Raw genomic sequence first — 15,016 nt, forward strand, 5'->3', positions numbered from 1 at the left:
TAGTGACCCCAGTGTTGCCATTCTTCAGCATGACATCCTTCCTGCAAGTCATTGCTGTGGTTTCTGCTGCCTTAGCAACCATAGCAGCTCCCAAGGTGTGCCCTGATCAGGCCATTGCGGGCTTTGCTTCCAAAGCATTGGTATCTTTCTTTGGTCAAGCTGTGAGGAAATACCGAGACCTTGCTCTTCCTAAAACCAGGGGCATACAGACTCCAGACACTGAAGCATGACAGTGTTTACTCACTCAGGGAAGCTCATCAGGACCACATCTCAGAAAGAGAAGGACCATCAAGTCTAATTAATCTTCTCTACCTTGGTTGTACTGATTCTGAAGCATATGCAGAATGGTGGTAAATCTCTGGAATAAGGTGAACGCACACAGTCTCCTTCCCAGGTAAACAGAATCAAAAATTCGAGGGCATAGGTTTAAGGTGAGAGGGGAAAGATTTAAAAGGGGCCTGAGCTGAGGGGCAACTTCTTTACCCAGAGGGTGGTCAGGATATGGAATGAGCTGCTGGCGAAAGCAGTTGAGGCAGCTACGTTAACAACATTGAAAAGACATTTGGATAAGAACATGGATAAGATCTCTTTATTAGTCACATGTACATTGAAACACACAGTGAAATGCAGCTTTTGCGTAGAGTGTTCTGGGGGGCAGCCCGCAAGTGTCGCCACGCTTCTGGCGCCAACATACATGCCCACAACTTCCTAACCCATACGTCTTTGGAATGTGGGAGGAAACCGGACAATCGGAGGAAACCCACGCAGACACGGGGAGAATGTACAAACTCCTTACAGTCAGCGGCTGGAATTGAATCCAGGTCGCTGGCACTATAATAGCGTTACGCTAACCGCTACACTACCGTGGGTTTAGAAGGATATGGGGCAAGCACAGGTAAACGAGAGTAGCTTGGTGGGCAGCATGGTTGGCATGGACAACTTGGGCCGAAGGGCCCATTTCCGTGCTGTATTACTCTGACTCTGACGGTGCCCACGGCATCAGTTGTCAGCATGCGCTTGGTGGACTGAAGGGCTGTTTACAACACCAGAGGATTCTGTGATCACAGACACGTTCAGGTTTTCTGGTGAACCTCCGTTGTTTAACACTGCACAATAGAATTTGCTGGCCCATGTCCTGAACAAGGGATAGTCAAGAAGCACTGCCTTGGTGAGTCATCAGTTCTCCAGAATAATTTAGGTTCCCAATTCAATTATCGGCAAGTTACACCTCTTGAAAAGAAGAAACAAACTAATTAATGGAGACAATTACTGCACGAAACTGAGTTGATACCTTCATGCTACCATGTTAGTCTTTGCTCAGTGGAGATACAAAAATGTAAACAGACTAAGTTCTTGGTGCTTTCAGCAATTATTACCAAGTCATTTGTGCTTTATTGATTTAGCTTCAGCTGCATTATGTATTTGTTAAGGAGCAGCATTAGGGAGATAGCATGCTCAATTCTTCTCATGACTCTGTGACTCATTGCTGGAAAGAGGTCCCTTCTGGAACTGACTCTTTCTGAGCAGCAGATTAAAGGAACTTACTATTTTAGACTCACTTCTGAAAAATACCTACTTCGGAGATATGTTGTAAGACCCATGGCCACTCAAAGTCAAAATGGAATCAAATTATTATCAACAGGGCAAAATTTAAGGAGAAAATACAGATATTTATTTATTAGTCACATGTACTTTGAAACACACAGAAAAATGCATCTTTTGCGTAGAGTGTTCTGGGGGCAGCCCGCAAGTGTCGCCACGCTTCCGGCGCCAACATAACATGCCCCCAACTTCCTAACCCGTACGTCTTTGGAATGTGGGAGGAAACCGGAGCACCCGGAGGAAACCCACGCAGACACAGGGAGAACGTACAAAATCCTTACAGACAGCAGTGGGAATTGAACCCGGGTCGCTGGCACTGTAATAGCGTTATGCTAACCGCTACACTACCGTGCCGCGCAGATTACAATACAATTGAATTGTTGGATCAAAGAATAAAATGGAAGAGAAGAAGACCCTATAGTCCTTCTTTCACAGGGAAATCCAGTTCGTTCCCACGTAAAATTTTCTTGCCATTTTTCCTCCTCTGAGTACTTAATTTAGTAAATTGATTTATTATTGTCACATGTACAGAGGTACAGTGAGAAACTTTGTTTTGCATGCCAGTACATCAAGGTCGTACAAGGGAAAACAATAACAGAATGCAGAATAAAGTGTTACAGTTACAGAGAAAGTGCAGTGCAGGCAGACAATAAGGTGCAAGGTCATAACAAGGTAGATTGTGAGGTCAAGAGTCCATTTATCGTATCTTCAAGTTCCTGGGTGTCAATATCTTAGAGGATCTATCCTGGGCCCAACACATTGATGTAATCACAAAGAAGGCATGCCAGCAGCTCTACTTAATTTGGAGTTTGAGGAGATTCAGTATGTCATGAAAGACTCTTACAAATTTCAATAGATTTATGATGGAGAGCATTCTGACTGGTTGCATCACAGCCTGGTGTGGAGGCTCCAATGCACAGGATCGCAAGAGACTGTAGAGGGTTGTAGACTCAGCCAGCTCCATCACGGGCACAACCTTCTGAGGACATCTTCAAGAGGCGATGCCTCAAGAAGGAGGCATCCAGGACACTCACTAGCTGCGACATGCCCTCTTTTTGTTACTACCATTGGGGAGGAGATACAGGAGCCTGAAGACACAAGCTGAATGATTCAGGAACAGCTTCTTCCCCTCTGCCATCAGGTTTCTGAACGGTCCATGAACCCATGAACACTACCTCGTTATTCCTTCTTTTTGCACTATTTATTTATTTTTGTAATTTATAGATTTTTGTGTCTTTGCACTGTTCTGCTGTTACAAAACAACAAATTTCATATCATATATCAGTGATAATACATTTGATTCTGAAGAGGTCCATCCAATAGTCTTATAACAGCAGGATAGAAGCTATCCTTGAGTCTGGTGGTACGTGCCTTCAGGCTTTTGTATCTCCTGCCCGATGGGAGGGGGGAAGAAGAAGGGATGTCCTAAGTGGGTGGGGTCTCTGATTAAGTTGGCTGCTTTACCATGATGACAGTGAGAAGTGTAGACAAGAGTCCATGGAGGGAAGGGCTGGTTTCTGTGAAGCGCTGGGCTGTGTCCACAACTCTCTGCAGTTTCTTGTGGTTTTGGGCAGAGCATTTCTCTTTTGAATGTCAATGTTGAACATATTGGCTGACCCACACAGAATGTAAGGACATTGGCCTGAAACGTTCTCTCTCTCTCACTCTCTCTCTCTCTCTCTCTCTCTCTCTCTCTCACTCTCTATCTCTCTTTCTTTTTCTTTCTCCACAGGTGCTGCCTGAGCTGTTGTGCATTTCAGATTCAGATTCAGATTACTTTATTGTTATATACACCAGGGTGCACTGAAATTCCTGGTTTGTGTGAAGCTCACAGAGTAAACAGTATACATGGTAATACTACAATAAATATGACGTGCAATCCAGCAAAATGGTGCAAAGACTGTCGTGCAGTCTGAGGTAGTGCAAAGAGAAATGCTAAAGTGACAATAACAGAAGAGGGTTCAGAGTCCGAGAACGTGGCCACACCACTGGGAAGGGGATGTGAGGGAGGGGACTGGTTCAGAAGTCTGACAGCAGTGGGAGAGAAGCTGTTCCTGAGTCTGGATGTCCGGGCTTTCAAGATCCTGTATCTTCTTCCAGAAAGTAGAAGAGAGAAAAGGGACAAGATGGGTGAGCACCATGGTCAGCATGGACTCGTTGGGCTGAAGGGCTTGTATCTGTGCTGTGTGACTCTGATTCGTTGATTCCATATTATTTTGTTGAAACAATATTATTAATGCTTACCTTTGGTCAGGAAGGTCCAACCTGAAACAACATGATTCAACTTTCATTTATATATCATCATCCTCATCCTAATCTGAACCAATGTAAATGAATAACTTTTGAAATTTAGAGATTGTGGCTATGGAGGTGGATCCAGTGATTTAACTAATCTGTCAGGCTGCATTTGGAATATTGTGTTCAGTTTTGATCACCCTGCCATAGGAAAGGTGCCATTAAGATGGAAAGAGTGCAGAGGAGATTTACGAGAATGTAGCTGGGACTCGAGGGACTGAGTTATGGAGGGAGGTTGAGCAGGCTGGGATGTTTTTATGAGAGTGTAGGAGAATGAGGGGTGATCTTTGAGAGTTGTTTAAAATCACGAGGGGCATAGATAGGGTGAAGGCACTCAGTCTTTTTCCCAGGGTTGTGGAATCAAGAACTAGAGGGCACAGGTTTAAGGTGAGAGAGGAAGGATTTAAAAGGAATTTGAGGGGCAACTTTTTCACAGAGAGGGTGGTGAGTATATGGGACGAGCTGCTAGAGGAAGTGGTTGAGGCAGGCACATTGACAACATTGAAAAGTTGCTTGGATAGGTACATGGATAGGAAAGGTTTAGAGGGATATGGGTCAAATGTGACTAGCTTAGATGGGAATCTTGGTCAGGATGGACCAGTTAGGCCGAAGGAACTGTGTGACTCTATGACTCAATGCCCAGTGAGATCCCACAAATGAAATAATCAACCAACAATATCTTGAGAGAGAGGAGCGTCGGCCAGGACACCGAAGTATTTGCTGCAATTCTTGAAAGAACAACCTTGGATATCCACCTGCAGAAGCCTTCACCTCTTCAGCCCCAATGAAACACCTTGAAACGTCGGCCTGGATAGTCTATGTAGCTCAGTGGAGAAGGTGCATATATGTAGAGTAGGTGGCGGGGGGGGGGGGGGGGGGGGGGCGGGTGGTTGGAAGGATGGTTGGTAGAGGCAATAAACTACCTGGATATGCCCTTGAATAATCAGGGGTCAGTGCCAAGAACACAGAACTAGATTAACATAAAGTCCATTACTGGCTGGATAGTCATGATGGGCTGAAAGGCCTCCTCTGTGCCAATCATTGGCTCTGTAGGATGGTGTTAGGTCACTGATCAACAATTCACATGTCCAACTGCAGCTTCAGAGGTCCCTATTAGAACATCGAGCAGTACAGCACAGGAACAGACCCTTTGGCCCATCATGTCTATGCTGGCCATGATGCCAACCTAAACGAATCCTACCTATCTGCACATGGTCTCCATCCCTCCATTCCCTGCCTGTTTATGTGCCTACCTAACACCTCATAAACGTGGCCATCACATCTGCTTCCACCCCCACACCACCCCTGCCAGCCCGTTCCAGGCACCCACCATTCTATGTGTGAAAAAACTTGCCCCGCAAATCTCCTTTAAATTTTCCCCCTCTCACCTTAAACCTATACCCTCTGGTATTTGATATTTTGATCCTGGGAAAAAGGCTCTGATCATAACCCTATCTATGCCTCTCTTAATTTTATGTGCTCTATCTGATCACCAATCTTTGAGGTTGGTGAAAACAGCAAATGCTGGAAATACTCAGCAGGTCAGACTGCATCTGTGGGAAGAGAAATAATTAAAGTTTCAGGTCTTGGACTCTTCACCAGAACTGAGTTCAAAGGTCTTTGACCTGAAATGTAAACCCTGTTTCTCTTCCCACAGATGCGGCCTGACCTGAGTATTTCCAGTGTTTTCTGTTTTTTTTTATTTTAGATTTCCAAGATCTGTAGTTTTTTTTGATTTTCTGCTTGGTTGGTGTGTGGCAGATGACCATTGCCTGGATATTGTGGGAAGCAATATCCTATATTTCTATTTATCATATGATTATATAGAATCAAATTTCTGTAGATGTAGGGCAGGCACAGTAGTGTAGCGGTTAGCATAACGCTTTATGGCGCCAGCGACACATGTTCAATTCCGGCCGCTCTCTGTAAGGAGTTTGTACGTTCTCCCCGTGTCTGTGTGGGTTTCCTCTGGGTGCTCTAGTTTTCTCCCACTTTCCAAAGATGTATGGGTTAGGAAGTTGTGGGCATGCTATGTTGGCACCGGAAACGTGGCGACGTTTGCAGGCTGCCCCCAGAACACTCTACGCAAAAGATGCACTTCACTGTGTATTTCGATGTACATGTGACTAATAAAGATATCTTATCTTACATATGATGGAGAGCATTCTGACTGGTTGCATCATAGCCTGGTAAGGAGGCTCCAAAGCAGAGGATCAGAAGAGGCTGCAGAGGGTTGTAGACTCAGCCAGCTCCATCATGGGCACAACCCTTCCTGCCATGGAAGACATCTTCAAGAAGCTGTGCCTCAAGAAGGTGGCATCCATCAACAAGGACCCTCACCATCCCGGACATGCCCTCTTCTCATTACTACCATCGGGGAGGAGGTACAGGAGCCTGAAGACCCACACTCAATGATTCAGAAACAGCTTCTTCCCCTCCGCCATCAGATTTCTGAACGGTCCATGAAACCATGAAAACCACCTCGTTATTCCTTTCTGCACTATTTATTTATTTTTGTAACTTATGGTAATTTTATGTCTTTGCACTGTACTGCTGCCGCAAAACAACACATTTCATGTCATATGTCAGTGATAATAAATCTGATTCTGATTGATTCAAACATTTCTGACCACTGATCAGTACAAGTCCAGATCACCTTTCCTGCATTTTAACAAGCCTCTTTTGTCTCTATCCCAGTTCTGATGAAGGGTTTTCGACCTGACACGTTCACTCGTCCCACTGATCAATCCAATCCTTTGATGCATTGCTTCATTACTGGATGAGCTTGTGAAGGTAGAACATAATAACCAAGCCCATGACACGTTTCTTTCCCGGGAAAACACACCGTCTTTCTGCTTGTACTACAGGCTTCTGAACGCGTGGGTTTTTTAACCAACAAAGTCAGTGTGAAAGAGGAGTGGAGCAATGCCGTCAGTCAGTCAAGAGCACTTGCAGGGAAAACATGAATGTTTTCAGCAGGAGAGTGTGTGTGAATGCAGAGAGAAGTGTACTGCTGTTCCTGCAAAAGGTATAGAGACGCCCTCAACAGGTGTGCTGCCAATATTTTAATCTGGTGTTACAACAATTTGACAAAGTGGAATGCCTTGCTGAGCCAGCAAGTGGATTTGATCATAAGAGCAGAGCGAGAGTCAGAACACAGCTGAAGTTGTCGAGCTTATTGCCGTGTGCACATATACGGTAAGGTACGGGTACAAATGAGAAAGCTTGCTTGCAGCAGCCTCACAGGCACATCGAACATAGAACATTGCAGCACAGTACAGGCCTTCCGGCCCACGATGTTGTGCCGATATTTTATCCTGCTCTAGGATCTACCTAGACTTCCCTCCAACATAGCCCTCTATTTTTCTATCATTCATGTGCCTATCTAAGTGATCTGCTCCCACAACCTCTGCAGGCAGTGCGTTCCATGCACCCACCACTCTCTGTGTAAAACACTTACCCCTGACATCCCCCTTATACCTTCCTCCAATCACCTTAAAATTATGTCCCCTCGTGTTAGCCATTGTCGCCCTGGGAAAAAGTCTCTGACTGTCCACTCGATCTATGCCTCTTATCATCTTGTGCACCTCTATCAAGTCACCTCTCATCCTCCTTCTCTCCAAAGAGAAAAGCCCCAGCTCGCTCAACCTATCCTCATAAGACATGCTCTCCAATCCTGGTAAATCTCCTCTGCACCCTCTCTAAAGCTTCCACATCCTTCCTATAATGAGGCAACCAGAACTGAACACAATACTCCAAGTCTGTACGTAGGTACAGACAAAACACAGAACATAAATTGCAGATAAATTAGACAAGACAGTGAAGAAAAACACTGTCTAAGACATTAGTGCAAATAAACACAATCAGTGGCGACACACAAGTTTGACACCCTTCATCTGATCGAAGGGTCTTGACTCGAAATGTCAACTGTCCATTTCCCTCCATAGATGCTGCCCGACCCGCTGAGTTCCTCCAGCATTTTGTGTGTTGCTCCAGATTCCAGCATCTGCAGTCCCTTGTGAATCCAGTTTAAAGCTGGCATCGATATGGTTTTAATAACATAGAAAACAGGACAAAGAGTAGGCTATGGAGACATGAGAGACTATGGATGCTGGAACCTGGAGCAACACACAATCTGCTGGTGGAACTCAATGGGTCAAGCAGCATCTGTGGAGGGGAAAGGAATTGTCGACGTTTCTGCTCCTGAATTTGATAATTCCTTTCCTTCCACCAATGCCGTTTGACCTGCTGAGCTCCTCCAGCAGATTGTGTGTTGCAAATGGTAGGCTATTCTGCCTTTTGAATCTGTTCTCCTATCCAGTATGATCACAGTTGATCACCTACCTCAACCGCAGATTCCTGCATCCACCCCATATCTCCTGCTGCCTTTCGTGTCCAGAAAGCTGCCGGCCTCCCCTCCATGTCCACACTTCTTGCTGCCTTGGTAAAGCAGCCAACGTAGTCAAGGACCCCACCCACCCCGGACATTCTCTCTTCTCCCTATTCCCGTCGGGCAGAAGATACAGAAGCCTGAAAGCATGTACCACTAGGCTCAAGTATAGCTTCTATCCCGCTGTTATAAGACTATTGAATGGTTGCCTAGTACAATGAGATGGATTCTTGACCTCAAAAATCCCTCTTATCATACGAGGCAACCATTCTTGTTACGCCCTTGCAACTTATCGTCTACCTCATTATGCCCTTGCACCTTATTGTCTACCTGCACTGTACTTCCTCTGTAGCTGTTACACTTTATTCGGCATTCTGTTATTGTTTTACCCTGTACTACCTCAATGCACTGTGTAATGAATTGATTTGTATGAACGGTATGCAAGACAAGTTTTTCACTGTACCTCGGTACAAGTGACAACAGTAAGCCAATTCCAAGTCCAAATATATTCAGTGACTTGACTTCCACAACCCTCTGTGGAACAGAATTCCAGAGCTCGCCAGCATCTGTAGAAGGAGAAACATTTCAGATTGAACATCAGTAAGTGAGACAGGGAGAAGGTAGGCCAATGGGATTAGGTCACTTAACAGGCCACAAGTTCACTGAACGGAGGAGCAGGCTCAGGGGGTGGTGATTGCTGCCCTCCTGTTCGTATGTTCACAGCAACCCATCCTCTGGTGTTGTGGGAGATGGTTAGTGCCTGGCACCAGGGAGGCACGATCGTTACCTGACATTTATCAGTCCAGTCCTGTTACATGTGCTGCTGCACTATCAGAGGATTTATAAACGGCATTCAGTGAAAAACCTCTGTTCATATCATAGCTATTATGGCCCCAGTTTTGCCAGCAATGAGTTACACTCAATATGTGGTGCAGTCATAACAAAAAAAGGAATGAGATAAATATTGATAAATAGTGACCAAGAGACCATTTTATTAAATTTCCCTTGTGACAGGGAATGAAGCCATTTGGCACATCGAGCTTATGCCATCCCTTGGAGAAATTTCATCAGCTCCATTCCCCCACTTATTTCCCTGTGATATTACCCCTTTCACAGTCTCATTTTGAATGGCTGACACATTTTGATTTAGGTACCTGTGGTCTAGACACCACAGCCGGGGGAATGTCATCTAGTCTCAGTTCCAGTAAGCATTTCCTGTTTCAGTGATGATGTATAATTTTACATCTGTGTACATAGTCCATCAATAGAATAATTCAAGATGTTGATAGTTGTTTTGAGTATGTTGCTTTCTGTCTAAAATGTAAGCCAAGAGGTATAAATTGAATCTGTATGTACCTTTAAGGACATGTGATATGAAGTCTGAAATCCTTGACTAAGTGGGCCACTGTAATAAGACTATTGAATGGTTCCCCTGTACAATGAGATGGACTATGACCTCACGATCTACCTTGTTGTGACCTTGCACCTTATTGCACTGCACTTTCTCTGTAGCTGTGACACTTTACTCTGTACTGTTATTGTTTTTACCTGTACTACATCAATGCACTCTGTACTAACCCAATGTAACTGCACTGTGTAATGAAATGACCTGTATGATCGGTATGCAAGACAAGTTTTTCACTGTACCTCGGTACAAGTGACAATAATAAACCAATACCAATACCAATACCAAGGACTGGCAAAAGGAGTTTAAGTCTGATAAGGTGTTGCATTTTGGAAATTCAGATCCAGGTAGGACTTTCACAGTGAACGACAGGGCACTGGGGAGTGTTGTAGAACAGAGGGACCTTGGTGTACAAGTGCATGGTTCCCTGAAAGTGGAGTCACAGGTAGATGGGGGGGGGGGGGGGCAAAGAAGGCTTTTGGCACACTGGCCTTCATCAGTCAGGGCATTGAGTATAGAAGTTAGGAGGTCATGGTGTGGTTGTACAGGACGCTGGTGAGGCTGCACTTGGAGTATTGTGTTCAGGTTTAGTCGGCCTGTTATAGAAAAGCTGGAAAGAGTGCAGAAAAGATTTACAAGGATGCTGCCAGGACTTGAGGGTCTGAGTTATAGGGAGAGGTTGGACAGGATAGGACTTTATACCTTGGAGTGTAAGAGAATGACAAGGTGATCTTATAGAGGTGTATAAAATCATGAGGGTCATAGATAGGGTGAATGCCCTCAGTGTTTTTCCCAGAGTTGGGGAATCAAAAACTAGAGGACATAGGTTTAAGGTGAGAGGGGAGAGATTTAATAGGAACTTGAGGGGCAACTTTTTTACACAAAGGGTGGTATGTATGAGGAATGAGCTGCCAGAGGAAGTGGTTGAGGCAGGTACAATAACAACTTTTAAAAGACAGTTGGACAGGTACATGGATAGGAAAGGTTTAGAAGGTTATGGGCCAAACGCTGGAAAATGGGACGAGCTTGGATGGGGCATCTTGGTTGGCAGGAATGAGTCGGGTCGAGGGGCCTATTTCTGTGCTGTATACCTCTATAACTCTATGTTCTGTCTGGGACAGAAGTCCTAGGATGAGCAGTGTCGCGGTTAGCGTAAGGCTATTACAGCGCCAGCAACCCGGGTTCAATTCCTGCCACTGTCTGTAAGGAGTTTGTACGGTCTCCCCATGTCTGCGTGGGTTTCCTCCGGGTGCTCCGGTTTCCTCCCACATTCCAAAGACGTACGGGTTAGGAAGTTGTGGGCATGCTATGTTGGCGCCGGAAGCGTGGCGACACTTGCGGGCTGCCCCCAGAACACTCAACACAAAAGATGCATTTCACTGTTTATTTCGATGTACATGTGACTAATAAAGATATCTTATCTTAGAATTGTAGAATTATTCTGACACCAAAGAACCCCATTCAACCCATTGAGTGTATGCCATCCCAATGTAAAGCAATCTCCTCTCTTCCCCCAAAGCCTTGGAAGTTCAAGTGATCATACAATTCCCTCTGTTCTCACTAATTCTCTTGGCAGTGAGTTTGGTCCCAGGCCATCACCATCTGATTTCCAAAGGATGGAAAATATTCCTCTGCAGCACTGACTTTCTACATTGAGAGGCACCTTACAACCTCCCTCCCTGACATGCCTGCCCGTTAGTTCTGTATGATGTTCTTGGGATGTTCTCCTACATAAAGATGCTACATAAATGTTGTTGTTGTTGTTGTTGTTGTTGCTTTTAGAAACCATTGTTACTTCCAAAGTTATAATTTAACTGTTGGATAGTAAAATCCAGCAACAACTTTCTTATTCCTGTTGTTACATTTCAGTCAATCAGTGGATTTCAGTCAGTACATTTGGTACGGAAACTACTCTACCCGGGACTGCAAGAAACTGCAGAGAGTTGTTGAGACAGCCTAGCACCTGACGGACACCAGCCTCCCCTCCGTGGACTCTGTCTACACTTCTTGCTGCCTCGGCAAAGCAGCCAGCATAATCAAAGACCCCTCCCACCTTGGACATTCTGTCTTCTCCCCCTCCCATCAGGCAGAAGATATAAAAGCCTGAAAGTGCGTACCACCGGGCTCAAGGACAGCTTCTATCCCGCCATTCAATGGTTCCCTAGTACAATAAGATGGACTCTTGACCTCACAATCTACCTCGTCATGGCCTTGCACCTTATTGTCTGCCTGCACTGAACTTTCTCTGTAACTGTAACACTATATTTTGCATTCTGTTATTGTTTTCCCTTCGTGTTACCTCGATGTACTGTTGTGAAATGATCTGCATGGATGGCATGCAAAACAAAGTTTTTCACTATACCTCGGTACATGTGACAATAATAAACCAATTACCAATTGACTAATTTCAGTCACAATGATCTGATCAATCATCTTTGCAAATCCACCTTTCCTTCCAAATCGACTTTAACGTAATGATGGTAAATGCTTCCAAATGCAGTGGTCATTACTTAAGGTCCCCCCTAATGATTACCTTCAATCATTCTTCTTTGAATGTTTTCCTGACACAGTCAGCTTATCCGTCTCTTTCCAACAACAATGGAACAGGCAAAGGTGGAGCCTCTCTCTTTGATAAATAACAGTGAGAATGTAAAGGTGTACATATCAGGAAAAGGTGAATGGACTGAGTACCTTTTCTCTTGAGAAATAAAGATGGAGGGGTAACCTAATAGACATCCTTAAGACTAAGGAAAAGGGTAGGTTGAAATGGACAGAGAGAGAATGTTCCTGCTTATGGGGAAGAGCAGAGCTTGTGGCTGTCAATGTAAAACAGCCACCAATAACTCCAACAGGAAATTCAGATGAAGCCAAAGAGTTGTAGAAAAGTGGACCTCATCCCCATGGGGAGTGTGAGGTGAGTGGAGGGAAGGAAAGGAAGCTGGACACGTCTAAGAGGGAGAAGGGTTATGCTTTAGTTGAGGATGGATGGGAAAAGCTTGAATGGAGCGTAAAGGTTGGCACTGACTGGTTAGGGTGAATGTTGCTATGCCATTTATCTGATGTAATAGAATATTTCAAATCTCAGGGTAGCAATGTGAGAACTTGAATTTTCTTCAAAAATTCCAAGGCTATATTTATTTATTCATTTCTCCTGTTCTGAGCATCTCTGGCCAGTCCAAAATTCACACCCTATCCCCAATTGTCCTTGAACAGGTGGTTGTGAGCTCCTCAGGAGGTAATGGTGCAACAGTGGTGCAGCTACGAATGAGTGCTGCTGCCTCACAGCTCCAGTGACCAGATAGTTGTAGTCACAGCTCAGCACACCACGCAAACCAGCCTCCCCTCCGTTGTCTACACTTCTCGCTGCCTTGGTAAAGCAGCCAGCATAATCAAAGACCCCTCCCACCCTGGACATTCTCTCTTCTCCCCTCTCCCATTGGGCAGAAGATACAAAAACTTGAAAGCATGTACGACCAGGCTCAAGGGCAGCTTCTATCCCACTGTTACCAGACTCTTGAACAGACCTCTTGTGAGTTAAAGATGAACTCTTGACCTCACGATCTACCTCATTATGACCTTGCACCTTATTGTCTGCCTGCACTGCACTTTCTCTGTAACTGTAACACTTTATTCTGCATTCTGTTATTGCTTTTCCTTTGTACTACCTCAAAGGACCTATGTTTTGAAATGATCTGTATGGACGGCGTACAAAACAAAGTTTTTCACTGTACCTCGGTACATGTGACAATAATAAACCAATACCAATACCAATGCCAATAATTTTCATGCTGTCTGTGCAAAGTTTGTGTGTTCTCCCTGTGACTGTGTGGGTTTCTCTGGATGCTCTCCGTCTCGTTGTCTTTGGCAGTCACTCAGGATCGAGGATGACTTGCTTCCACAGCAGGGCTGTGGGTTCTGAGGTGGGTGATGAGGCCAATGTGGGAACCACAGATAGAACATAGAACAGTACAGCACAGGAATAGGCCCTTGATGTCGTGCTGAACGAATTACATGAGTAATCAAATGCCCGACTAAACTAATCTCTTCTGCCTACACCATGTCCATATCCGTCCATTTCCTGCACATTTATTTCCCTATCTAAGAGCCTCTTGAATGCCCCTATTGTATCTGCCTCCACCACCAGCCCTGGCAGCACATTCCAGGCACCCACCACTCTCCATGTAAAGAACTTGCCCCCCCACATCTCCTTTGAAGTTACCCCCTCTCACCTTAAATGCATGCCCTCTGGTAGTAGACATTTCAACCCTGGGGAAAAGATGCCGGCTGTCTACTTTACCTATGCCTCTCATATTCTTATAAACCTCTATCAGGTCTCCCCTCAGCCTCCACCAGTCCAGAGAAAACAACCCAAGTTTGTCCAACTTCTCCTTATAATACTTGCCTTCCTGATAAACATCTTGTGCACTTTCTCCAAAATTTCCACATCCTTCCTATAATGGGGCAACCAGAATTGAATACGATACTCCATAGAAGATATAAGGTATCTTTATTGGTCACATGTACATCGAAACACAGGGTGAAATGCACCTTTTGCATCGAGTGTTCTGGGAGCAGCCCGCAAGTGTCGCCACGTTTCCGGCGCCAACGTAGCATGCCCACAACTTCCTAACCCATAATTCTTTGGAATGTGGGAAGAAACCGGAGCACCCGGTGGAAATCCACGCAGACACAGGGAGAACATACAAAATCCTTACAGACAGTGGCCGGAATTGAACCCGGGTCAATGGTGCTATAATAGCGTTACCCTAACCGCTACACTGCCGTGCCTGCGGCCTAACTAGAGTTTTATAAAGCTGCAACATAACTTCCTGACTCAGTTCCTCGACTAATAAAGGCTAACATGCCAAAAGCCTTCTTTACCACCTTACCAACCTGCATAGCCACTTTCAGGGAGCTGTGGACTTGGACCCCAAGATCCCTCTGTACATCAACACTGTTATTCCTCCACTGATGGGGTAGTCCGTGCCCAATAGGTAGGTTGGTAGTTTGTGAGCTGATGAGCTTATGCCGGGCCCCTATATGCTTCCAATGCCAAGGTTACATAGAACCACAGAACAATACACCACGATACAGGCCCTTTGGCCCACAATGTTGTGCCGACCTTTAAACCACGTTTAATACTATTCTAACGCCTTCCTCCCACATATCCCTCTATTTTAAATTCCTCCATATGCTTATCTAACAATCTCTTGAACTCGACCAACATACCAGCCTCCACCACCACCCCAGGCAGCGAATTCCATGCACCAACCACTCTCTGGGTGAAAAACCTCCCTCTGACATCTCCCTTGAACTTTCCACCC

The sequence above is a fragment of the Pristis pectinata genome, chromosome 3 (genome assembly GCF_009764475.1).
Source record: "Pristis pectinata isolate sPriPec2 chromosome 3, sPriPec2.1.pri, whole genome shotgun sequence".
NCBI classification, from domain to species: domain Eukaryota; kingdom Metazoa; phylum Chordata; class Chondrichthyes; order Rhinopristiformes; family Pristidae; genus Pristis; species Pristis pectinata.